At 44.6% G+C, this 27,028-nt stretch overlaps 1 long non-coding RNA gene across 2 annotated transcripts in view; it reads right to left on the bottom strand.

Moving 5' to 3' along the window:
- Positions 1-26,759, bottom strand: part of LOC135909157 (uncharacterized) — a 279,579-nt gene extending 252,820 nt beyond the window's left edge. The window contains exon 1 of one of the 2 annotated variants that reach the window (XR_011513875.1): positions 26,391-26,759. This is a non-coding gene — a long non-coding RNA (uncharacterized lncRNA). The remainder of the gene's footprint in view (positions 1-26,390) is intronic. The other variant, XR_011513876.1, reaches the window with a different exon arrangement.
- Between the last annotated feature and the right edge of the window lie 269 nt (positions 26,760-27,028).

The raw sequence follows: 27,028 nt of genomic DNA, 5'->3' as shown, positions 1-27,028 counted from the left end.
AAGAAATGAAGCAAGCATTGAAGTGTGCACTCACGCTAAAGTACTGCGCTGTCAAAGCTTCTATAACACTTTCTGCGGATGCAAATTTTCAGTTATTCGGAGCTTTGCTCTTGCAAGCAGTCGGCCAACAATGATAGAAGCTCAGCAGAAATACCCTCAGATAGACAATGAAACTATGGCCATCAGCTATTGATGCCAGAAATTACAACAATACATATATATCCAGCCATTACCCATACAAACGGATCCCAAGCCACTAGAAAGCATCACTCACAAGCCACTGAACATAGCCCTATCTCGCCTACAGAGTTTGTTGCTTGACGTGCCACAATAGGCACCCAAAATTGCATGGAAGAAAGGCAGGGAACCAGTGACTGAAGATCTAGTGAACAGAGACTGGTCGAACAATGAATGTGCCACTAACTACTCACAAGACATTGAATTGCTAGCCATTGTTCCCATGTCGCCATGAACAATGGACAACATTAAATGAGTCTTTGCAAAAGACGCTTGCCATCAGGAAGTAATTTAAGTCACAAGGAAGGAATGGCTAAGAACAACAAAGAAGCTCAGTGAAATCCTGAAGCTGTTCTGATCATTCAGATATCAACTAGCAGTGTGCGAAAACATGCTGTTCAGACGCCATTGGCTGGTTATCCCGAAGCCATTAGAAAGAGGCTGCTGAAGCAGACACATGCAGGTGACTTGGCAGTGACCGGCTGCCGAAAGGTAGCTAGAGAGGAAGTCTAGTGGCCTGGCCTAACCGTAGACATCAAGAATCACCGGGAAAGCTGCGCACCTTGCCAGCTAACAGGACACACACTACCAAACAACCATTCCTCATGAAAAATTACCGGAGCTCCTACGAAAAAAAAAAAAGCCAACTTGAACTCTTCGATTTCAAAGGGGTCCTATATATTGCTAATGGCGACAGCTAGTCGGCCTTCATCGACTTCAGAAAAATCATGCGGTAATCATACTGCACAAGAAGCAGTGAGCGTGACAAAAGAATGGTTCGCAATTCATGAAGTCTCCGGATCGGTTGAGGCAGAGTCTGGACCATGATACGCAGCACGAGAATTCAAGAACTCCTCCAAAGACTGGGGATTTTACCTTGTAACGTCGAGTCCAAGGTATGCCCACTCCAACGGCCTCGCTAAGTGAGCGGTCCAGCGGTCCAAACAGCAAAGGGCCGACTCAAAAAGTGCTCAATAGACGGAATCGACGTACAAGTCGCCCTACTCAATCTGCGGGACAGGCCTAGGAGCGAAGTGGGCTCTCCAGAACAAAAGTTGTTCGGTAACATGGTTAGCGAACAGAAGCATGGTTAAGCGAACGCAACCGCGAGAAAATGTATGCTGACCAGCATACAAAAAGACCTCGTCCTGTGATTGTGAGTGATCATGTAAAGGTGCAACAAGAAAACAGAAGTTGTGTGCCGGGCGTAATTATACGAAGAGAGGGACCATGTTTTCTCATTGTGTAAATGCAGCGGGACGGTGCCGCCGAAACCCAGCGCGCACCAGCTCAACATAAGTTGAAGCTGCACCCCCCCCCCCCCCCCGCTCAGTTATTGAACATTTACCCGTTTAAGCAACGACCAACAACACAGCCGAAACGCAAGCACAGCAAGCCTCGCTGTGTGGCCCATAGTGCCGGAGGCACAAAGCACAAGCACTACATCGGACTCCATGTGTAAAAGAAGGAGAATGTCGGGAAGACAAGGCAAGACAAGCGAAGCCGCATCGGCTAACTGAAGACATGGTAGTACGTGGTCGTGGGCCACGCAGTTGCACTCGTAAAATGTATCGAAAAATAAGCCATTCTATTCGTCGTATCCCACTGTCGAGATTCTTTCACTCATGCTTCGATACTGACCTTAATGCTTCATACGCTCAATACAGTGTAAAGTGTTGCGATGTGAAACATACCAATTGGTGGTGCCCCAAACGTGGCGTCCATGACTTCATTTCGGCTTCTGCAATAACTATTTACGCTTTCATCATACAAAGGCTCGGCTTTGGAGATTCGCTGCGAGAGAGCCGTTACTGGGCAGTGTGGTTCAGACGCCGCCTATAGAGCTGCTTTGTCATTGATGTTAAAACAAACATTATGTTTTGCCGATAGCTTCAATTACACCCTGAAGCGGCAGAATAAATAGATTTACTGAGGCTAGAAGACATTAAACTGCCAGGTGACAAGTTGGCCGAATGGTAACTAAGGCGGTAAATGAATGGACTACAATGCAAAACTGAAGCAAGAAAAATAAAATGTCTTGGCAGAAAGCAAGGGCGAGGGGGTAGTAGCTTGGATCAGAACATTGTTACAGCTTAAGTATATTGGAGATAAATGACGCCTTATAAATGTTCTTTATTTCAACTTATGACTGCTGTTTGATTTCAAATTGCACAGTGGCACGTTCACAGCATGACTACGAAGAATGAGCAGCTTGTCTTGCTGCCTAAAGAATATATGTTAAGATTAACCGGGCGTAATTGTCGTTCATGTGATTGTAAAGCTTACGACAGCGACACAATTTTAATAAATTCATCGGCACGATACGTGTTGAAGAGGGTCGCAAAAGTCTAATAGGCGAAACAAAGACAAATTACACTGGAAAGGCGAGCGGAAGGAAGACACATCTCTGGAAAGAGTGTTTCAGAGAAGGCAGCGTGAGCTGCCCGCTACTCGAAAGCACAATTTGAAAGACATTGCATGCATAGCCGTTTCGTTCCTCAACTGCCAACGAACACTTAGAACGTTCCGCTTCCACGGATAGCGAAAGTACACGAAATTTGTAGAATAATTTTGCAAAAGTTTGGTAATGGCAGCATTGAGGAGGAAAAAGGCTAAAACAAATGGAGAACGAATTTAAAATGTTTCTACGTGAATCCTAGACCATTTACGTCAAAGAGCAACTTCTGTGACGGCAGCACACGTAAACGTGGCGAACACTGCTTCAGCTAATAGACGCTCTAGAGTATGTATTTGTTCAGAGTAGTTTGACTTCCGCGGAAATAACTTTGAAACAATGTGATGTATGGGTCAGATACACACATTTACAATCTTGTGAGCATAATTGGTGGCTAAACTTGTAACCAGGGCCACCGGCAACGATACTCGAAATGCCGAGCCTTACATGTCATCTGGAAGATTACATTAAGCAAAGAGACAAATGATTTCCTAATTTTTTGGCTGGTGACATAACATAATTAAAGGACGTTGAACATGTTCAGAACAATCTCAAAAAAAGATTAAGTACTCGGAATCAGTATTCATGTGCATTGATTTCAGCGTTACGCTCAAGGCTGAAAAACCGCGTCAGAAGCTCGGGGACTTAAAGACATGTTGTGGTCAAAACATGTGGTCTATTACATCCACATATTTGGCCAGTAGCGTCGAGTAATATTGCATGTCCCTTCAGCAATTATTATTATGGCGCCCATAATCAAAAAAATCAATATTTTGCTTTCTGACCCGCCTCATGAACAAGTGAGACTTTGGAGAGTGTTTATAGTCGGCAGAACGCATTAGGAAGGCTGCCGCATTTTCGCCATATTGACATATATTTGTAACGAGAGGACTGGTTTCTGGTAAAAATATAAAAAGCCACATCTGACTGGGTAATTATTTGCCTTTCTCAGCAAAGCTCAGCAAAACTCAGCAGAATGAACAAAAATAGGGTGTTTTATCATAGAACACGCTTATGTGGAAAAATCTATTGTTTGGGTTAAAGTACGTGCACGGCAATTAGACGGTAACTTCACGTCAGGTATGCAGGCTGAAATTTGAAACCACAACCTCTGTACTAGGCTGTTTCAGTGGCTGAGGCTTGACTGCGCGAGAAAGGCGCCACTGTGGCGGTTTTGGCAACAAATAAGTGGTGTAAAAATGTGTACTGCATGCGTACCTGTTCCCAGAAAAAAAAATTATATTCGGTCCACCAGCTTCTGTTTATTTCTATATGTCAAAAGAAAAGCTGTTATCGTTAGCGGCGGCGGATAGCGGCTGTGGCTAACGCTATCCCATAGGTCATCTGCGCTTGTACAGATCAACACTCTTTGAAACAGTTGAAACGCGCCGTGGAGGAAGTAATTCAAATTACACGCAACATGTACGTAGGGTTCGGTTGGAACCATGTCATGCTATCTCGTACACAGTTTACGACCCCGACGCCCTCTTCTTTACTTTGCAATAGTTCATGTTATGATAGCTTGCAGATGATAATTTGCACATGTTTCCTCAAACTGCTAGTGCAAAAGCATAAATGCACAAATATATCCAAGGGATTTTTTTCGTTACTCTTTCAGTGCCTAGGAAAATTTAGGGTCTCTCACAATAAGGCTAGAGGAGCTGACCTTTTTTTTATAGCGGAGCTGTATATGGTTATGGTCCCGTGCATTTTCGTTCTCCGAGAACAAAGACTGCCATGATTAATGGCTCACACCTCCGTGAGCAATGGTTCATAGCACCGTAAGCAAGCAAGCAAAAAATGCAATGATTCATAGAACGGTGGTGGGAGCTTCGAGAAACGGGGCTTCACCACCATCACCTAGCAACGAGATCAAGAATCAGTTCCAGCAGCCTCAACCTCAAGAGCCTAGGGGGCGTTCCCGATCCAGCGGACGCTCTCGCTCTAGAGGGAGCTCCCGGAGTCGCTCCTGACCCAGCGGGCGCATTTGCTTCAGAACCAAGACCAGATCCCACTCTAGGAGGTCGCTCCAGATCATGGCCCAGAGGTGGTCAAGTCAAATTCGAGTCCACAGGATCCTCGAGGTCCTGCTACAGGGGTCGCCGACTTAAGCCCCACCCCACCTGGGCCGACGGAGTTCGAGGAACGCCGGAAAAGGTTACGCGGGGCTCACCACCAGTGCATGATAGAGGTAACAACAGGCTAGAAGAACTTGAGCGCGAAAATGAGATGATGAAGAACACAATAGCTTGACTCAGGGAAGAAATTGCCGAGATTAAGAAGGGCAATCATATGTAACCCATCATGGCTGACAAGCAGCTGGTGGCTCCCCAACCAATGGAAGTCCTTATAGTTGAGCAGAGCGATACGGAAAGGCTGGTTAAAAAGAGGGCCATCGCTAACTAGCAAGAAAGAGCGTAAGGTAGGGCCAAATCAGATATCCGCGATATCCTCCGCTCTCAGTGACAGCATTAAGCAGATAAATGAAAACTTCTCGCTCTTCCATAGCAACATGACTTCCTTGGAGGAGCACACTAATAAGCGGATTACAAATATTGAAACCTTCTAGGAAACGTGGTGGCGCCTGTTCTGGAACCTAAAGCTCCTACGCCCCCAGCAACAGCATCGACTAGTCACAGCGCGAGGGCGATTGGCCCTCCGAAGGTTAGCACAGCAAATCATCAGCAACACGATTACCTCACAAACTAACCCATTCACGATGTGGCAATAGAATTGTAGGGGTTTCCTTCTCAAGAGGGCTCCCTTGCAACAATATATTCGCTCACACGCAGAGAAGCCTCATGTTATACAAGAAACACTTACCTTTAACATCATGCTGTCCGGCTACAGGCCCATGACGAGTACGAGAAAGGACGGGGGATAGGCGTACTGATTGGCAACAAGCTGCTCCACATCACTCATGACATCAAGATGACTGAAAGTAAAGCTGAATTTATAATGACAGAAATTACCCCAGCCCAGCGAACCGCGAAGGTACATTCATTGTAAGTGTCTATAGTAGCCGCGAAAAATTAAGACAACGGTTCAAAGCCCTAATCACCAAGGCCACGCAGTTGACTTCAGTGCCCCGTACCATATCTGGGTCTACCCATATAACACACACAAGGGGAGAACCTCTGGCGCGAGGCAATGAACCTACATTTGATGCTAGTCACGGCGCCGGCATTCCCCACCAGGTGCGGGACATCGTCGAGCCGTGATAGGACACCGTCAGGAGCATCGCAGTGGTAAAGTGGACGAACATCGTGGTACATTTTGTTAACGACCATTATATTTTGGCCATGCACTTCCAGGTCTCGCAGAATAGACAGCGCATGTGCCAGTACACAGACTGGGACAAGCTTCGCAAGATTAGGGAAGAACGAACAGAGAGTGAGCACAAGCACAGCCTCGAACAATGGGTGGCACAGGTTGGATACGACATCATAGCTACCACCAAATAGGTTTGCATCGACCTCCTGGTGGAAGAGACGGACAGTCGTCTGGCTCACCTGTCGGAGGCTGAGCAGTTCTTCCTCGCCAGGTGGAAGGGAGAACGTTTCAACCACGGGCTAAGAAAAAAAAGATCTCCGAGATCAATAGAACTCTAAAGGGACACTGCAGAGCCCCTCTAAACAGCAATGTGATGAGATGTGCAACTCGATCGATGGACAGGTGCGCAATGGGGGAACCTGTAATCTCCTAAAACATCTCTTCGACGAGCCGAATACTAAATCCAGCCAATGTGAATCTTATGGCGAGGAAAGTTTATCCAGACTCCTGAAGAAGTATCTATCGGTTGAATTGGGGCCTGCACCACCTTCACCTGACTACGAAGGCTCCGCGAATCCTGAGCTTGACGCAGAATCAGGGATTGAGGAGATCAGGCAGGCGGTCCACGACCTTAATGGCAGATCGACTGCTGGTCCCGACTGGACAACAAACAAAGCCCTACGGTACCTGCACGATAAGTTCATCGAATACCTTACGGACATCATTAACCAAGCATGGAGCAGTGGTGAAGTACCATAAATGTAGAAATCTACCAACACCATCCTAATCCCCAAGCTGGGTAAGCCGCCCAGCCTCAACAACCTCCGTCCTGTTTCGCTAACAGGACGGTGTGGGGAAGGTTGCTGAGCACGCAATCCTAAACAGAATTTCTCGCTACCTAGAGGACTACGACGTTTACCCACACAACAGGATCGGCTTCGGGGCCGGACTCTCAACTCAGTACGCGGTGAGAACGCGGCAAAACGTGGTCATCAAGCATCACATTATTGACTGTAATACGCGGGACACGAGAGCCATACTTGGTCTAGACCTGGAAAAAGCCTTTGTCAACATTTATCATTCGTTCGCTTTAGACACGATCTCGAACCTTAACCTGGGGAAGCACTTTCATTCCTACACGTGATCGTTCCGGTCAGGCAGAAAAGCCACTCTTAAGGTCGGGGACCTGACTTCCGACATGATCAAGCTGGGGTCTAGGGGGACGCCACAAGGGGCAGTCATATCCCCTACCCTCTTTAACCTCGCCATGATTGGTCTATCCAGGAGATTCTGTGATATCGACAGTATTAGTCACACCCCACATGCAGATGACGTCACCATCTGGTGTACGGGAGGTAGCGACGGACAGGTAGAGACGGCCCTGCCAGAGGCGATTGGCGCTACTGAAAAGTACCTCAGCCCACGGGCCTTCGGTGCTCACCACGGAATTCGGAACTGTTAATATATCGTCCCAAGCGCAGAGCCACCAAACCAAAGGGTTGGAAGCCCCTCGCCGAATGCGACATCAAACTGTGAACAAACGATGGAGGCAATATAACGAAGGTGGATGCCATTTGCATTCTCGGCATGATGATTGAGTCGAGTGGCTTTAACATTCTGAAGTGCTGCGACTCATTAAGACGGACAATCTGGAACACAACGTGGAACATCTGGAACACAACTTGGGAAGACGTCGGGCGCGCGCGAAGGGCCTCCAGAAAAGGCTCGTGAACAGGCTTCGGAGAAACTTTTCGTAGGCGGAGCACGCTACACTGACGGACGGACCTTCACTGAGTTAGCGTAGACCCTGAAAGTCACGTGACAAATTTAATGTCGATTCGGACGATGCCCTCTGAGATTGCAGAGCGGGCTGCAATATCGATGGACTTATTGTACAAGAGGACAATGATCTACAGGGACTCAAGGTCAGCCGTCCGGACATTTGCCACGAAACCATATCCGAGCTGTACTTGGGGATACTTGGAAGCAAGGATATAAAGCCACACACAGTCATCTCGTTTTCTGTCCCCATGGGACAGATTTAGTGGGCCCCGCCCAACCTGAGTCAGTCGGCACACAATGCTGCGCTAGGGATCATGCACCCCGTAGCTACCGGGCAGCGTGATGTTGGGTGTACAGACAATCGAGACTCTCCTTCCTCGTGCAACGAAATAATAAGCACTTTTACTTGGCTAGGAGGACCTACCCCCTTCCACATTCTAAACTGAATAGACCTCAGGCTCTAACACTAGGGCTTCTACAGACCGGGGCATACCCAGACCCCCTACTTCTTCACAGGATTTACCCCGAAATTCAGACAACAAATTCATGTGCACTATACAGTAACTTAGCGAATTTAGACCACATGCTCTGGTGGTGCCCCGCGTTACGCGGCAATGAAAGCAACACTTCACGTTGGGATGCAGTTATACGCAGCCCCAACCTCGAAGAACAGTTATGGGCTGTCCAACGGGCCCACAACGCGGCGGAGAGGCTCGGCCTCTCTTTCTCGATGTGGAAGCTTCCCACTGCGCGCTAATGCGCGCCCTAAGGGGTCACAGCAAAGTTCATCCATCCATCCATCATAGTCCCGTAATGTTCAAGGCTAATCATTTTGCGTGAATTAGCTACGATGACACTAACCCTGTTGTTGATGATGATTTCAATGTAGATGTGTCGGTGCCGAAAATGGAGTGGTTTACGCGTTCCATGTTGCAGACATATCCTGGCGATGCTACATCGATCCCGCCCAGCCGACCACCCCGCGGCGTACGTGCATAGATGTGACATTATCAAAGAATGTTATAGCTGGCACGAAAGAAATAGTTAGCACCGATCAATACATCAACAAATAAATTGTTCAATACATCAATAAATAAGTGTGCGTACCTTTCGTCACGATGACTACCCATCAAGATAATAAATGAAATCGTACCTTTGTTGAAAATTATGTGTCATCTCCATGTCACAGGCTAAACAGCTTCTCTGGCCAACCACCTTCACAGAGTGGAGTGGCTCATGATTTTTTTGTCGATATATGTGCAAATAATCCGCTGATAGGAGGTAAAATGTTGTGAATTGGTGTTGCAACCAGCCTTCCTGATATAGGGTTCTCTGAGTAAATCTCCCTTTATGGAATAACTGCACCAACGGTGGCAGGCGCTGTCTGCTTTGAGGCAGCTCGCTTTTTTTAATCGGAACCGTTGCGGATGATGTTATTCTGCAGACGTGGGCAATACCCACCGTGCCGGAGCTACCAAATATTAGGCGGTGTAGGCAAAATGAGTGGAAGCTCACAAAGATAGACGTTTTTCTTAGCAGAGACGTATATTACTGCTCGGCGCTCAAACTGTAATGGTCATCATGCCAGAGTGAATTGAAATATGGATAAATAATTATCAATTTCTTTCAGGAAGGCCACCGATGGGAATGAAGTCTTATGTGGCATCGCACACAATCTGGTGGATGTACTGCAACGCGCAAAGTCGTCTGAAGAGTGCACCTCTTCCTTCGATGCGAAACCAGTCATATATAATAATTATATATGCTCACAAACTGCAACCTCAGTTTCTGTTGGCAATATATGTCGTTGAGTGAGTCGCATTCACCTGTTTAATGGATAACGCTTCCATTCGCACATGATCACTAAAACGCCTTCGTGACTATGTTAAGCGATGCTGAAGCAATTGTGACCACTACCAATGTTATCAAGTGCGAAGTTTCATTTTTCTTGAAAATCAGTCCTCGACTTCTTTGTGTTTTGCTTCATAAGGCCGAGCTTTGCAGCCTCTCCGACCACCTCTGTTAGTAACTTGCTGTACTTAACTCGGAAATGTGGTCACACCTGCTCTTGGCGGTCGTAGGCAGTGCGAAGTCCTAAAAACTCGATGCATTCAACCAGTTGTGACGCAGTGTTCTCTCGGCAGTTTCATTGCTTCATTCCGGAAAGCACGTGCTGCATTGCGGCAGGCTACCAGAAATACAAGAGAGCGTGGTGTACTTGTCCTCAGCACTCGCAAGAATATCAAGCCCGCAAAAATGTTTGTGCCTTGCTTTAGACATTCTACTACACTGAACAGCGAGATATCGCAGAGGAGTGCGAAGCTGTCGCTCACTTTATTGATATTCCAAATGGCGTGCAAGAATGTGGTCAAACTTGTGTTGTTGTCGATGGCAGAACCGAAACGCGCAGAAATTACGTCCAGTAGTTTGGCCTTGTTTCCTGTTCACAGTCTGCGTGGCCGGCTGTTGCCAGGGCATGCCTGGTGTATTGTAGTCGCCGCTGAAGATTAGCGCTGACGCAAATTGTCAGCGTCCTTTACCTACGGAGATGTGCGAATTCACATACATCATCGAGGCACAACGAAGTCTGCCATCCGGTGAGCTGTCGGCAGTAATTTGCCTGCAGCACTGCATTAGCACTGCAAGGGTCTCTGTTCTTCCTCTCGTGGTGAGCAACAATATGTGATTTAATGTCTACTTGCTCTTTCCTTCCTGACACGCCGGAGAAATGCGGCAGACGTCTGCTGTTGGCAAGCGCCAAACCACGACGAAGAGCATAGAAACCTGCGTTTACCCAGGGCAGCACTTCGCGCACAGAGAAGCACCGGAAAGCTTCGCTTATTCGCTGAGATTACTGTATGGTGGGATATATTTATTGCTAGCCGGAGGTAGGGCATGATTACTTACATGCCACGGGGCTTTCTTTTCTGTTTTTACCGAAGGCGGCTTGCCTTCGGTACGGTACACTGTTAATTTTGCCTACCTACCACCACGACAAGGCTTTAAAGGTCTAGTATGAAGTAGGCGAGAGCTTCATTGCTGTGTGTTTACAGGTAGTTGAACGATTAAGGAATGACTAATAAGTAACAAATCAATTTGTTGCATACACCTTTTTCTCATAATTTACTTTATTCAGTTTTTTTCTGCTTCATATGTTTATATTGCGCAGTTGTTTTTTTTTGTATTGCACATACATTTCTTGCTATTTTTTGTTCACTTTACCTGGTTACTAAAAGAAATGTTTAATCATGCTCATAAGCTGTTTGCGAACCTTCTTCTATTAAATTGTATATTTTTCTAAAATGACGTTATGTAGTGAAAATGTGTACTGTGGCATTTGAAGCTTAGTGGGGTGACCGTTAACGTCACGTTTTGTCTCTAGCATGACGACGATCATGCATTTTCATATCGGTAATAAATAAATAATTACATGCCTCCTTGTCGTGCTTTAGAGCCAGTTGTTTCCACCAGGCAAGCTGAATGTCCTGTTGCACCAATTTTGTGATAAAGCTGCAGTGCGCCTTCAAATAACATATATTAACTATCGACGAATATGGTATTAAAGATCATAAGCTATTTTGCTGGTACAGGAGAATAATGTGGTACGCTCGGGAGCGAGTTTTACCCTTTGACCTTTTTCTCTGCACGCGTTATTTGATATCTACACTACTGGACTGCTCGAATGCCCATTTTTCGGCGCTGCTCAGACAAAATGCTCTCTCAGAATGCCAGTATAGAGAGTTAACTATAAAATTTTATTGTGGTCTTTTCTCATAAGCCTAGATTTCTGCTTCATTTTAGCTAGCTCCGGATGTTCATTATTATAAAGGGCAAACTCAAATTTATTAAAGACGTGCTGAAAATACTTCTCGCCTATTTCCCATTTCAATGTTTCTTTATTTTTTTCGAATCATGTGCGGCGACTTCCTATGTTTCCCCTACTTTTCGCGGTATAAGTATACCCGTGAATGGAAAGCCCTACTTGATTCTTTGCGGTTCATTCCATGCGGTGCATTCCACGCGGTTCATCATTGGCTAACTAAACATGCTACTGCGACGCTTGAACGCTTAGTAGTCTACGCTGCTCCGTCATTACTGCTGCTGTTTTCTTGTAGACAGCAAAATAGCCCCGATTACCCCGGCAAGCAGAGGTACAGGACCACCGTCGATTGCTCTACGTTTTTCCCTCGGGCGTTTTCTGTCTGGGCCGCTCCCGGTTTCACTGCAGGTCTCAGTCTCGCCTTATTGCACATAATATATTCACTAATGGCTGCCCAGCCTGATCGGAGGCAACCGCGGCCAGACAGGGACCGCTGCTGCGAAGGGTCTACTACTGTTCCGTCGTGGGAAAAAAAATATAAGACGAACAAAAAATACCGATAGTTGCACCGACGTGCTGCCTACAGAAAAGAGGCGCGATTAAAGAAGCTTGTATCCCTGGGGCTTTGTCACCTCAGAGAAATCACTCGCAACGCATGCCCCAGGAGCCCAGACATAACATTCTTTTTTTTTTTACTTTTTCATATCGTCACGTATACCCGTTCATTCAAATCATTCAACTGGTGTGATAACTTTCTATCTGTTTATATACTGATTCCAGCTTCCGACATGCCTAACAGGATTGGCAGGCAGAGCATGTACGGTACGTGAACTCGTTATGAAGTCTCGCTATTCTGATCCAGTAGAAGCAAACAAAACAGATATCTGAAATGCCATAGTTGAATGTATTCTTACATAATGCAATAAGCGCTGTGCTTTTGAGATAAGGAAATCTGTTAGAAACGTTAGGTGCCCGTTAGGTATTGAAACCCCGTAGCTTTTTTCTTGAGAATTATATACATATCTTTTGTTAGTAGGTGTGTAAAACATACCTGCAATACGTACACAGACACACATAACGGCACGTAATCATATCTTGCTCTAAGTACAGAAGGCCTAAACAGGGTGTGCGTACATGTCCTACATTGAAGCCTTACTCTAACGCACTGAGAATTGCACAGAACTTCTTCACGTCATTACTCACACTGAACGTGGGGAAAAAAGCTCTTCAGTCAAAAATGACATACTCGCCTTGCCTCTTCGAAGCGCTCTGACAGCCTGCAAATGGCGCGTGACAAGGCATTCAACCTGGAGTGTGGAAAAGGAAAGGACCGTTTGACCGCGAAACTTCAGCATCATAATTGTAGCAGCGGCTGATTACGGTCGCAGTGAAGCTTATTAATTTGTGACAAGACCTCTCTAGCAGTGCCGTAGTGGTTTTGGCATTTATATACCTTGCAATTTGTGTACCGCTTTATTGCGCTTTCTTTCCGGAAGAGTATATCCACACCAATGACATACTGTGCAGGTGACGTATGGGCTACGTTCACTTATCGTAGTGATCTGATCGGGAATGTCTCAATGACTTGTTGAAATGAGACTCCTCGTGCCTGTACGAATATATTATATGAAAAACAATTCGTGTTCCTAGTCTTGCCTCTGTATCCTATATTTATTCAGCTTTCAATTGGGCGTGCTCAAGCTGAATTCAAGGCCTCTGAAAGCAAGTGTTGCATTATACCATACACGCATGTAGAATGCTCGTTGTTAGGCGCCTTTAAAATGCGGTAGAGACGGCTGTACAATATGGCGCCGGAACAGGGCTCTTAGCTGCTGTAGTTTCTGCTCTGGCAAGTTACCGAAAACGAAGGGAGGAGTGAAACAAACAGACAAAATAATTGGTCTCAGAAATTAAAGTTGGAGAAGTACGCGCATAAATTACGTCTATGCATGTTGTTTGCGTATTCTTCTTTCACAATACTTTTTACATTTATTTTTGTTTGTTTGCTCGTGACAAAGTGTTTAAAGTTAAAGCCCGTATAATAGAAAAATACATCGTACAAACTGCGTTGGTAATACCTTTAAAATTAACGCTAAGTATAGTAAGCGAATAATTATTATCTGGCTAATATTAATGCGTCGTATAGTGTAGAGAAGTGATGAAGTGCTTGTACAACGTCAGGCAGCGAGTGCTTCGAAAACGGCAATTTTTCATATCTCGCAGCCCAGTCCTGTCATCCCAGATCCCACTCGATCAACGAAATTTATTAGGCGAGTGAGCATCGGCTTTAAAATGTAACAGCGCGCCGTAATTGTTTTTTTAAATGGTAGCGCGGTCCCGAAAATCGAGGAAGTAAGAAAACAACCCGTCTAGAATTTATAAGTGGTGCACTTCTGCGGCATTAGATGGATCTTTCTTGTATGCACAGCTCCAATATTGCCATTAACACAAAACTCGACGCGTTAATTTCCGGGAGGAGTGCACGAACTTTGCCTAAAGTAATGTAAGTTTGCACGTATGTAGAGTCAACGTTGCCTTTTTGACAAGAGCTTACGACTTCCTTTGCGAAACATCAAGTAATATAATTGCCTGCACAGGAAGTACTTGTTCGCAGTAAATGCTATTGGGCAAATACTGACTTTGGAAACAGTAATGTTAAGTAGCGTTATCGCGATCCACATACGAGCCAGTGTCATCCTCAGTGCAAGAATGGAGTATGGTAGCCACCTGTCCCAATTTCAACGCTATTATTTCAGGCACCTTGAATATAGTGCGCAACAACTTTATCTTACTGGTACATTTCGTTGCTTTACGTGGTGTACTGATCTAAAATGACACGGCGTAAGGACGTTTCCCTTTTTTATGTGTGTGCCAAATCATTATCCTAAATTCGGGTGTTTCACGGGCTAAAGCTATGATCCGATTATGAAGCATGCCTTAGTGGGCAACTCCGCATCAATTTTGACCGTCTTTAAGAGGAAGCTTAGATCGGGCCCAACTGTGATGCCGCCTATTCATGTACATGTAAAACGCAAGAACGCTTTTACGAGATAACCACTGGGCCGATTTTAACGAAGCTTTCTGCATTTGAAAGGGAAATTTAAATTCTAGTGATAGTTTGAAGCGGAATTTTCACTTTGGGCCCGAATGTCTGAAAAGGGGCTTTCAAAAAATGCTACGTTTGAAAGCAATAGAAGCACGATCGAAGATAACATATTCGTAGCTTTGCAATAAGAACAGCTATAGCAGTTCTGTAAACTTGATTCGTTAGAGCATCCAAAGCGGACAAATTGGATTCATCAATTTATAGCTTACATAAGTATGTTACATTGTTCACAATGGTTTTACAAAAGTCCTAGTCACATATTACTGGTCAAATTGAGAGCCTTGTATAATGGAAGGATTTTGTCCGTTTTAGGTGCACTATGAGATGTAATTTACATATTTGTGATATAATTTTTTACTGCAGAGTTACAGAGTTGCACACTTTATACTCCTGTTCTTGTGTCAGCTAGCGATAATCAACAATCTTTATAAAAAAAAATGACGGCCTAATTCGAACACTTTCTACCAACGGTCATTACATCTTACCTTTTTTTTTCTTTTAAATACGACAAACCTTATCAAATTTGGTGCAGTGCTTGCCGAAAAGAACAATTACTCATTTCCCATGTATTTAGATAGGAGCACCCTGTAGCTAAAGCTTTCTCTTAACGCGCACCTAGATCCAAATACACAGTCGGTCTTGTTTTTTTTTCTTCATTCCTGCCTGGTAGAACTGCAGCAGCCGTGGCCGAGATCAAACCTACGAATTTGAGCTCAGCAGTGCCACGCCATAGCCACTGGGCTACCGCGACGGGTTTCACTACAACGCTGAAAATTATGCATGTTTGTTTGCGACCAATAGCGCATGTGGTGAGTACAGGTATCTACAAATAAAAAAAATTAATTTTCGTATGTGACGCCAATGCGAGCTCCTGCGCGGCAAACGAGATAAAGTTCATAGATATAACGCTTGGCGACAAACCACGTAAACTTATCTCTCGTAAGGTCTTCAGTAATATTTTATATTGAATAAAAGCTTACACAGCGCTTCCTGGAGAAGGACCGTCAAGCCACCCGTTTCTTTGCTCTGATTATTGGCAGTAATAATTTGTTTTTTCCCGAGTCGTCTACGCTAAAAGCTCTCCTAACCAGTGTGGTCCTATATATAGTGCCGCTCAGCCACGGGGGAAAAGTGTACTCAAGTGTCGGATGATAGATGAGCAGCGCACTTTGCCAGATAGATAAACGACCGCTCCAAGGCATCGCGGAATTCTCGTAGGTGGGATTGGCTGCTTCGCCAGAGATGCCGCACCGCCTGTGTCACTGCATGCAGATTGAGACGTCTACACAATGTCTCAAGGGGAGCATACCATGCGCAACAGGCAAGCGATGCAAAATAAGTTAAGTAAACAGTCAGAAATCTTCGATAACCCGATCAAGCAGGAATTCAAGTTGTCGGGAAAGGTAAGCTATCCGGCGGTTCTTCCAGGCAGTTTGAGCATTAGGCAAAATGGTAGGGGGAAAGCGAGACGCTGGGTTTCGATGAGGCGTCGTTAGTGATTGCGGAGCGGCTGGCTTGCGTCCCGAAGCGCCGTTGATTGATCACGAGCATTTGGAAGTCAGAATGCGCTCAGAAGCGTCTCCCACTCGAGTTTTAAATATTCGCGCAATTTGTCACATACCTCGAAGGACTTATCTTCCCAGTTACCGAGTGGGAAGTCGTTTAGACATTCCATTCCTGTCCTCCAACATGAAAAGTTTTATCTCGACTGAAACCGCACCACGGCAAGTGAGTAGAATCATTGTGTGTTGCGGAAAACTTAAAGGGAAAGAAAAAAGAAAAGGCACTGTGGAAGCTATTATTAGTCAAGGGGAATGCGAACTACCCAAAGTTCTTCTAGTAAAGACAAGTGGCAAACTTGTCGGGTAAGTGTTTTTTATTCGGTGTTCGTAACGTTAGGGCAATGAGTCATACAGGAAAGCAGCATTTCCAGACCGCAGCTTCACAAATTAGCAGCACGCTGTACTTGCAATGGCAAGGTGTGTGGCTTTGAACGCATGGGATGTGAATTACACTCTTTTTTGCGTTTCGGGAACACTCATTTAGTGTTTCCGCAGTGTTATATTGTAAATACAGTGTGTTTGTGCTTGGACGACCGAACATACATCAGAGAAGCTTAGAGGAGAGATTCGGGTCAACTCGGACTCCCTAATGCGATACGTGCAAAACATTGGTCCATCCCTTCAAACAGAACGAGATCGTCCCTGTGACGAGGTTTTTATAGCCGCTATATTCGGGATCACTACAGTGGCGTTCAAATGTAAAAAACATTCAAAACTTACAAGTATTGCGACACTCAGAAACGCCGTAAAGCTTGTAAGTTGGCAAGTAACAGAATTATAAAAAAAATATTACTGGATTAGAAAGGTCGTACATCATGATGTAAAAATTGCAGCACTGTTTCAGGGCAGCGAAACTTGTTTTCGTATATATCATTGGGCCACAAAATCTTTCCGACAAAATAATTTCTGACCTGAAAATATCGTAGATATGACCAAACGGAAACTGACAGCAATGGTAAAACAGACGCTATGTCCAAAAAGAAAAAAAAAATACCACTGGCCGACGACACTCTCCCGAATCGCCTTCTTTTGGCTATTACGAGTGTCCAACGGTGGCTGGTCAATGCAGTCGCTCCGGAGTATCGCTGTGGAAATTTCCCTCTGCTTGGTCTAGTTTCCGAACCCGATCATGGTGGATCAGTGGCGTAGCCCGTCTCAGGCCATCAAGGGCTCTATCCATCGGGTGCGTCAGTCACGCTCTCGATACCACCCGTTCCGGCTGTACTCGCAATTAAGCCGGGATCCATCTTGTCAGAAACGGCCAGTACTTCCGTATTCCAAATCTCGAACCAGGTATTCGGACTACACTCCGAAAGAGCGATCTGTCTTATTTTGGGCCAACGCCTATCTCACCTATAGGGAACAAGCTAGCAGGCGTGTATTGGGTAAATAAAGTTCTATTATGAATTATTCCAATTTTGACATGACTGATAACGCGGATACAGTAATTCAATCGTAATCTGTCTAATTTCCCACATAACCTATCACAACGCGTTTTCTAACACCTCAGATGAGACACAGTGCATGTTCCGACACCGAAGTTTGCTTGCGCAATCACTTGCGAGAGTGCGCGTGACGATTATCACGTTATTAAGGAAGTTCACTTTATTTTAATAAACATTCACATTGTCACTGATTCGTACTGATTGTTGTAAGACAACAGGAAAAAAAGTTTCGGGTTCTTCAAAATGCCTTCTATTGTGCTCAGCGCGGAACGTATCAAACCAAGGCTGGGCTTTGTTCTTGCTTTGGTCGGCGTGCCTGCCTAGAATGCAGCGACAAGACCATGCTATACGCAAAGTTAAACTGATTAGAGATTTTTCGACAACCTGTATGCGTTTTATGTCGCTCCTCGGAACTTCGTCATCTTCAAGAGCAGTCAGCGTTCAAAAAGCGGTCGTGCTAGAGTTGGTGATAAACTCTGCCATATTGAGAAGTTTTTTTTTTTATCCTCGTTTGAACCTTTTCATCAGCAGATGAAATAAAGATGGACTTGAATACCGGATGATACAAACATACGATGAAATTACCTAAATTATACAGTCTGAACAAAATTACGACGAATCCCCAATTCCCATTTGCAGTTTCGAGTTTTTCTTTCTTCTATGCTGTTAGGGCACCTTCTACGGTAGTGTTAGGGCAGTTTCTAAGATATCGTCTGCGTTATCGTGTGCTGGACCGTAAGAGAACTACGTGCGAATACGGGGCATGATGCACTTCTTATGCAGGCTAATGAAAGCACACGCTCACTCGAAAGGCCCAGTATTGTACGGGTGATAAAGCGTAAGCTGTTGCAAACATTCACAATTTACTGAACGTTGATACTGTGCGTAAGTTAGGAGAAGTTACTGGCATCCTCAAATTATGCATATTAATGAAACCGCGTTTCCTGTGCCTATATAGGCTGATGAGGACGATGCGTTATAGGCACGTACGCACATTCTCCACGAGCAACTAAAATTAAATAAAATAAAAAGTGCCCATGAGTTCCATAGAACTTCAAGAAGATCCCTTTCCATGTTTAAATGAACTAAAGGCCGTGCCCTCACGCAATAATAAAACAAAGAGTATTCATGGGTTTCACGCGCCAAAACTCTGATATGATTGTGAGGCACGCCTTATAGCGGGTAACGTTGTACTAATTCGACCAGCTGGGTTTACTGAACGTGCAACCGGTGCACGACACATGGCCATTTTCCCAAACGCACAAAAGAAAGCGTCTGCCGCTTTAAAACGTTCGCAGCTGTCCTTGGCTGCATGCAAAGTTCGGCCAATGTAGCAGCAACGTTGGACCACTCCGATCTTACATAAGGCCACGTTGGAGCAACATTAGGACTGCGTTGGCACCACTTCCAGCACTAGGTGAGACTCCTTTTAGTGCAGTACTAATCAGCAGAAATAATATTGTGAGAAGAAACATCGTAACCTTAGGAATTCGAGGATGGTGAAAGCTAAGAATAGCCCAGTTCTCAATATGCCCTGAGATATGAAGGAAGGAGGCGGAATATACGCCATGTACACACCGTGAGTGCTGATCAGGCTTGTGAGGTTCAGATTGTTGCCCGATATACAGGTGCACTGGTGCAAAATACACACTAATGAGATAATCCGTGTATCCCGACACAAAAGGTGAGAGCAGACTGCACTTCGCGAAACAAACGGACAGGCTGACAAAATACATATGAAATAATACGCTTATGAAGGTGCAAATAACTAAAGCGCACTACGGCATACACAATGATGCCCAGTGTAGTGACAGAATGTCGCACGTGTTTCAGAAAGAGGCTGTTTCTTTCTGTTGTACATGTACACGCCGCGTTTTTGCAAGGAGAGGTAGCATGTCACAGAAATGCGCTGGTAATGTAGTTTGTATTCAATCGACTTATGTTTCAAATGGTTTGCGTGTGGTTTGCGCTCCCGACTGGGTGCCACTGATCAACTGGTTGGTTGTTTTGCTATCAATTAGTTGGTTTTCTTATGGAGATTGTCGAAAACCTCGGTGATCTCACCCTCGTCGAGAGCCTCTAGTTCTCAAAAGAGCAGATCACTGAGGCCGACGATGGCATTTTCAACACGCCACGACATTGAGGAAAAGCAGGGAGAGCGGTGTTGAAACACTGGTTCCGCTGAAACGTGCTCTCATAATGCAAAAAAGAGGTGAGGCGCGCAGACAGGACACATGAGCAGAGAAGTGGACAGCACGAACGCCGCACAACACAAACGGCGTTCGTGTTGGCCACTTCTCTACTCTTGTGTCCTGTCTGCACGCCTCACCTCTTTTTGCATAATGAATCCTTACCAACTAGCTCAGCTTTCTGTCGTTCTATGCTCTCATAAAATATAAAGCACTGCTCTCGAAATAAAACACAAAATGTTTTTAATTTACAGTCAGGGAGATGTTAGACAGATATCTATGAGTTTTACATTTACTTTAGCTGATTCACAGTGTATCAGCTGTATGTTGAGAAAAGCCTAAGGGTTGCTTACTTTTTTAAATCAAGTCCCAGCCTTAAAATTCTATGTAGGCAATGGTCATTGCGTTGTCCACTTTTTTTTCAGTTAATTCACAGTCTTTATTTGTGGTACACCACCGCGCACTTTCAGTCGTGGAGTCTTCCTCTCTGTCGATGAATTGCGGTCATTAGGATTTAACCAGACTGTTTGAGGACCTACACTAGTCATTTCTAAAGTGTCATCATGGTATACCTCTCTGGTATTTGAAGTATTGTGCGTGATTTTCAGAATAACCCCTGGTGAAACCTAGCGTGAACGTCCCCAAAAGTTGAGTTCACACGGATGCTGGTTCCCGCATAGCGTGGATAAACTAACAACTGACGCTGCAAACGTCATATGACTTCAAGTGTACTTGGCGTTTATAGAGTGTCTATAGATGTTTACACATGCCTTAGAACAAAAGTCCTTAACCTGGGCAGATTTCGGTTAGAACAAATCAAAGCGGAGACACCAAGGATTTCGCGGAAGTTATAGGTCATCGAAATGATTTACTATGGAGTGCGCTATACCGCCTTTTTTAAAGACCTACATGTAGTATGAGGAGGCAGTTATATCATTACCGTAGCTAGGAATGGGAAGGAGTGACGGGGTGGTAGATAGAGTAACTGTCGCGTATAGAACAGGTAATTCATTGACCTCTTCACGTAACCTGAATAGATACTACCAACAATCCTTTACACATACTTCACAGTTGTGGTAGCATGACTTTAGCCACAGTGTACCAACGAGAAAAATAAGGCTTCTACAATCCACGGTAAGTAATGAAATGAAAGCTATTTTCACGAGAAGCTGATCACAAACGAGTATCAAACGGGTATGTCGGGGCAGCCCTACTTACGAAGGCTGCCCCGCTAGCCGAAACGTTGGACAGTAAAAAACGTGTTTCCATGTACGTCATTTGCTTTTTTTGACGCTATACCAACGTAGCTAGCGTGCTTTTTTTGTCACACCTCCTTCACAATGGTCATTCGCCATCTGAGACGGATTTTAGACCGTTGCTTTGCTTCCCTGTCAATAGAGCGACCTCAAGCGATCTTTTCACGAGTGATTAGTGGTCACCAAGTGCTTACAGCGTCGACTTCTACAGCTGCAGTGAAACTTTCATTTTCCCTGTGGTGATTACAGTAGCCTCGAGGGAACCTAGCTGTTCCCGCAGTTACAATGAAGGCCTGCAATTCGTTCCTCGCTTTGAAGTACCTGACGCTGTTATTACTGCGCCAGACATACCGAGGCTTTATACATATCCATAATGATAGTTTCACCCCACCTACCAGATCAGCAGCCGCTTTCGTGGTTCCCGAGTGATCTCGCTCCTTTGCGGGAAGTAAAGCAAATCAAGATCACTGTTAAATTCAAGGTGTCACACAAGACAGCATCTATGGCTGTAGAACTTACAGCCCTCCGTGGCGCTTTTAACTGAACCGGCACTGGAACGGGTCACGTTTTGCGATTATAACGTAGCTCTCCGCAGCCTTGGAAGCTGCTTTACGTCACAGAGCGTACAACTACATAGTATCCGAGATTAAGGGAATGCCCCGTCATAATGTGTAAGTAGGGCACAACATCGCCTTTCAGTTGCTACAGGCGAATTGTAGCACCGTCGGCAGTGACTTTGCTGACAAGGCTTCCCGGCTTGCCTGCGAAGACACCACGACGATTCAAATACTTGAGGCGAGGATGGGGGCTGCCTGGGAACTTTGCTTGACCGCATGAAGGCACGCATTTTTTGGAGTTATCCGAGTGTCTCCAATTGCCCACTCCGTAAGCTGAACCCCTCAGTACTACGAGAATAGCTATGTAACCTTTCCTGCCGTGGTAGGAATAAGCGTTCACGAACGCTTACTCCTACTACATTGGAATGGCCAATTGCTCGATGTGTGACTGCTGTTGATTGGAGGAAACGATAGAGCACCTGCTGTGTATCTATCCTCGCTGCGACGTTGAAGGCCTCTCCTCCAGTCAACATTCAGTTGGCTCGATTTGAGACAATTTTCCGAGTCAAGATTGCCCAGACCGTGTGGCCACATGCATTGCAGGCCGAAAAACATATTCGTACGCTAGTACAGTTAGTGAAGCGCACTGGCCTGTGTGAGCAGTTACAATAGACCAGTACATTTTCCCGCTTGTGCGCAGTGTTCAGTTCCTCCTTTCCACTTCCCATTCCCCCATTTTTCGCCCCCTGTGCAGGGTTGAGAAACGGCATCTTATCTGGTTGACCTCCTCGTCCTTCCTTTTATTGCTTTCTCTCTCTCTTTGTCGAGAATAGGTGATACAATGCGGAAGACCGTAATTATAAAGACTCTCCAAAGACGTGTCTATAAAGAACGTCTACAGGGAGTCTGTAGGAAATAATCGTCACTTACAGTGCATACATAGACGAGGGACAAAACAGGACGGCGAAGACACAGCGTTTGTCTTCGTCATTCTTTTATGTCCCTCGTCTATGTATGCGCTGTAAGTGACAAACTAGCCCGTACCCAAACCTTGCTTCTGTAGGATATAGTGAGCAAATATGTAAGGCAATGAGTCTGTAGACTTTCTGTCGACTCATCTCTCTTTTTTATCTCCCTAGTCCTTCTAGACTATCCAATTGGAACTACTTCTGGGGTAACCTCCTTGCCTTTCTACGAATCATATCTCGCAATATCTTAAGACAGTCTGCAGACTATAGTCATGAAGTATGCAACACCGTTAGTCGATACAAATAGCCTAAAATATTTTGTAGACCTTTCTTTCAAAAAGTACATACAATATACAGTCAGAAGCTTATTGACTCCCAGTAGATGGTCAATAGACATCTGTCCATCGACTTGATGCCGGCATGTGTATAGTATTGCTATAGACAATACCCTACAAGAACGTAAAGTGATAAATTTATACACTATATATAGGCATGTCTAAAGATGGGTCTGCAGAAACTTTTTGAATTATTAGCTATACATTGTTTATAGGCTCTCTAAAATTTTCATATGGGAATACAGCAGAATCGCCTTCTTCAAACCAACCCTCAACTGCGGTTTCAGCCAGAATCTTAATCATGAGCCTAAATTTGGGAACAACTTACTAAAGTTTATGCGCAGTTTTAGTACTCATTGAATCACTTCTTGTGCAACCTGCTTTCAGACATGTCATAAACAGACGCGTATACTATATTTGCGAAAATCTCAAAGAAATAAATTTGCCACACTGGTTCAGAATACCTAACTGTTGCACTATTGACCTTTCTCAACTGAAACTATTTCGCTACGCCTAAAATAAATTGGAGACCCTGGAATCATTGAATATCACTTTTTGAAATCTCCTCAACTGTATTTGCTTCTGACGTACGTACACTTCTCCATCGCCTAATCACAGACATTTGAACAAAGTTAAGCAAATCGAGTGTGTAGCAGATGTCTGTCAGGAAATCATGTACTTACAGGCCACAGTAAATTTGGCCATGACATCCTCTAAACACACATATAAACTTGATTTACGAGATAACATAAAGTATAGGGCATTACTATCACTATCCATAGTGCTCTATCGGATGCCGTGGCTCTCATAGAATCAATGTCAAGTAGGGAATGCAAAACATATATAGGGACCAACAAAAATATTAGCTATTAATTATCTAAAGTGTATAAAAGCGTACCAACACACTATAATTTCTCCAAATAGTTCTTACATAAATAAAAGTATCATTGATTTATGATGAATGTTCTAACATAAATTGCATTCGCACTCACTTATAGCAGTTTTTCTCACAACGTCAAAGAGCAGGATCGCTTATGTTGCGCCGCATTCAAGAATATATTCATATTTAAGGAAGCTGGAAGAAGCGCGAAAAGACGCAAAGAGAGGGCTAAGAAACCAGAGCGGACAAGGCGTTCCATGTTTTCTCTTTGGCGACTTTTTGCGCTGGTTGGAACTTTGTTAATAATGAATGCATACCAACTCGCTCAAGTTTCGGTACTTCTGAGAAGATATTGTGTTACAATACGCAGCAATTCGGAATCCTTGTGTTATGGCAGTAGAAAAGCAGACGCTTAACGACGTTCAGTTCATCGGTAGCGATAAGTTCAAGTGCGGACAAAACGGTGCCTGCGGTGGCACAAGATATTACGATTTCAATAAAATTTGCCAGAAATAATGAGTGAACTTCAACTTTGTTGAGTTATTCGTGACTCTAGAAGTCAGACTGTGTCTATACGCTGCAAGAAATAAATATGGTGCTTAAAAAGCGAAACGAAGGCAGCCTGGTAATAACGACGAGTCAACCCGAACAATGAAAAGTCAGTAATTTCAGAAGGAAAATGCGCGTGGATTATTATTATTATTATTATTATTATTATTATTATTATTATTATTATTATTGACCCTGCTTAGAGTGTAATACCATAGAGCTGAAGACGAAAAGCCATTTGAAGGACTAACGGAACAATTCATTTACTGATTTTATGAATTATGATCAGGCTAGATCCCCAAACACAATATAGCTTGCTCAAAGTGGATCAGTGCATGCTATCCGTGGAAACCTGATTGCGAAGAATTTTGAACAAATCGGCAGAATTCCTTGCAGCAGCTGGGCCACATGCATTTGTGTTGAAATTTTAGTAGACGCTATGAACACGAAGTTCCTGGGCTACATTTCAAAACAAACACTTTATAAAATTCTTTTTTTCGGAAATGCAAGTAATTTTTGAAGCAGCAGTATACGGAACACTTTGCAGCGAATTATCGTACCGCTGCCCAGTAGTTAATGCACAAACAATTTATTTAATTTTCAGGCAGTTAATTAATCGAATAACGTGTGTAAAATAATGAGGAAATAAGAATAGTGCAGGCCGCATTCATCGGCAGTCTTCGGGCTGCAGTTCTGACACCACCTGCAAGGTGCCTGTTTCCAGAAGACCCACACTCACAACAGTTGGTTTTTGTCGTTCGTATTTGTTTTCAACGAAACCTGAGAAACTGCGTGAAGAACACTGGCCAAATATCGAAAAAGCGAGCTTCCTCGTGACGCATGGAGAATACAGAGCACTATTATCATATAATCACATCTACCTCGCTCATAGGGTGCCTCAGCTATCATGCACCATGATTTAGGAATATGCAAATTCCACACAGCTGGACAGAACCAAGGCAATGTTGCTTGCCGTCACTTTGAGAACTATTGTTTCATTCCTCCTAATTAGATAATTAGCGTTATATAATTATTCAACTTCTCAAGTATTATAATTAGATGAAAATTGCCAATAAGTGTCACGGCCGAAGCACTTTGCTTGTATTCGCAGGCTTTTTTCACACTCGGAAAAAAAAAACACTTTTATGTATTACGTACTGAGCAACAGAAAGCTGTATCAGGAACTTTCTAGTGGCTCCTCAATTTTCTCATTGACACTCCGAGTCCAATTAAAATATTAGAAAAGTTGAATAATTATGAATTACTAATTGTGTAATTTGTCGGAATGCAAAAAAGTAATCTGAGCATTTCCAGGCGACGGCAAACATTACCTTGGTTCTGTCCAACTACGTGGCATTTGCATATATTTATATCTTGGTGCACGATAGTTCGTACACCCTGTATATTTGTTCATTGAGTTAAAATTTAAAGAGCTATACGAACCTTTTCTAGTATGTAGAGAAAATTTGCTTAAAGGTGAGTTTGAGTGGGAACACAACTTAACTGCCGTGCGCGAAAAGGGACCGATGCATCGAAAGTTATGCTAATTAGCATAAGCTGGCATTTAGCTCCCCTCTCTACCAACTTTTCATAACTACCGTTAAATGATGACAGGGTGGCATGAGGATAGCGGTGGCAAAAATTTAACCTCGAACTGAAGAGCGAGGAACCAATGGGGGAGTAATCTTTGCTGCCGCGAGTTAAAAGGCTAAAATTAAATCACAGGTATTTATTTTAAATCAAGTTGCATGGACACAATTGTCGAATTTCGCCTACACACTGCACACGACACGTCGAAGACATGCTCCAAACCACAAGAAAGAAGATGCAGCCAGAAACGATACATAATAATTGTCAAGGTTCTGGCTACATGTTGTGACAAGGGACTTTCAGGCCGGTGCAAGGCGATCGAGGTCGATATTTGCTGCCGAAAAAACAACAAATTCGGCTGACATGAAAGAGAAAGAAATACACACCTTTTGTGTTACTTCCTTTCTTCGGCGAGACATGTATCCAGGTTATCCACTTTCACCGCACGCACAAGCACGACGCGCCACAATAAGCCCACCACACACAACTTCGGCGATCAAGCCTTTCACATAGCACCCAGGGACAGCTCACTGCCCTAATACAACACACACGCATATTTTTGCAATTATTCCTGGTGTATTTCTTGATATTAACTGCCACTGGACAGCTGTCGTAGTAATCCTGGTCACACGTGAGCTTGCCGGTGGCGCCGATCACTGCCAGTGGTGTACGTATCCACCGAGAAGATCCTGACGACGCGGAGCGTTCGGCTCTCCTCGTGGTCCGCGGAAGAGCATCTGGGGGAGGCGTTGCTGACGCGACTCCATGCCGCGTCGACTTGTCCATCCCCAGCCGGCTTCGAGGGCGCACGGTGGTAAGGGAGGAAAAGTCCCCAAGGCGGACGTGGACTCGATGCGCCAAGAAACTCCCCAGGTACTCGCTCGACTATCCCTGGACACCGGCAGTTCGCTCCAGCGGGGCAGAACGACCGAGACGCTGGGGATACTAGGGGACGACCGCTTCGCATATGAACGACACTGCGTTCCTCACGCGTTAGGAGAAATATTCCCTACACTGAGAAGAT

This window comes from Dermacentor albipictus, chromosome 4, assembly GCF_038994185.2.
Source record: "Dermacentor albipictus isolate Rhodes 1998 colony chromosome 4, USDA_Dalb.pri_finalv2, whole genome shotgun sequence".
Classification (NCBI taxonomy): Eukaryota; Metazoa; Arthropoda; class Arachnida; order Ixodida; family Ixodidae; genus Dermacentor; species Dermacentor albipictus.
Note: the sequence above shows the minus strand (reverse complement) of the source record. Positions and strands in the feature narration are given on the sequence as shown.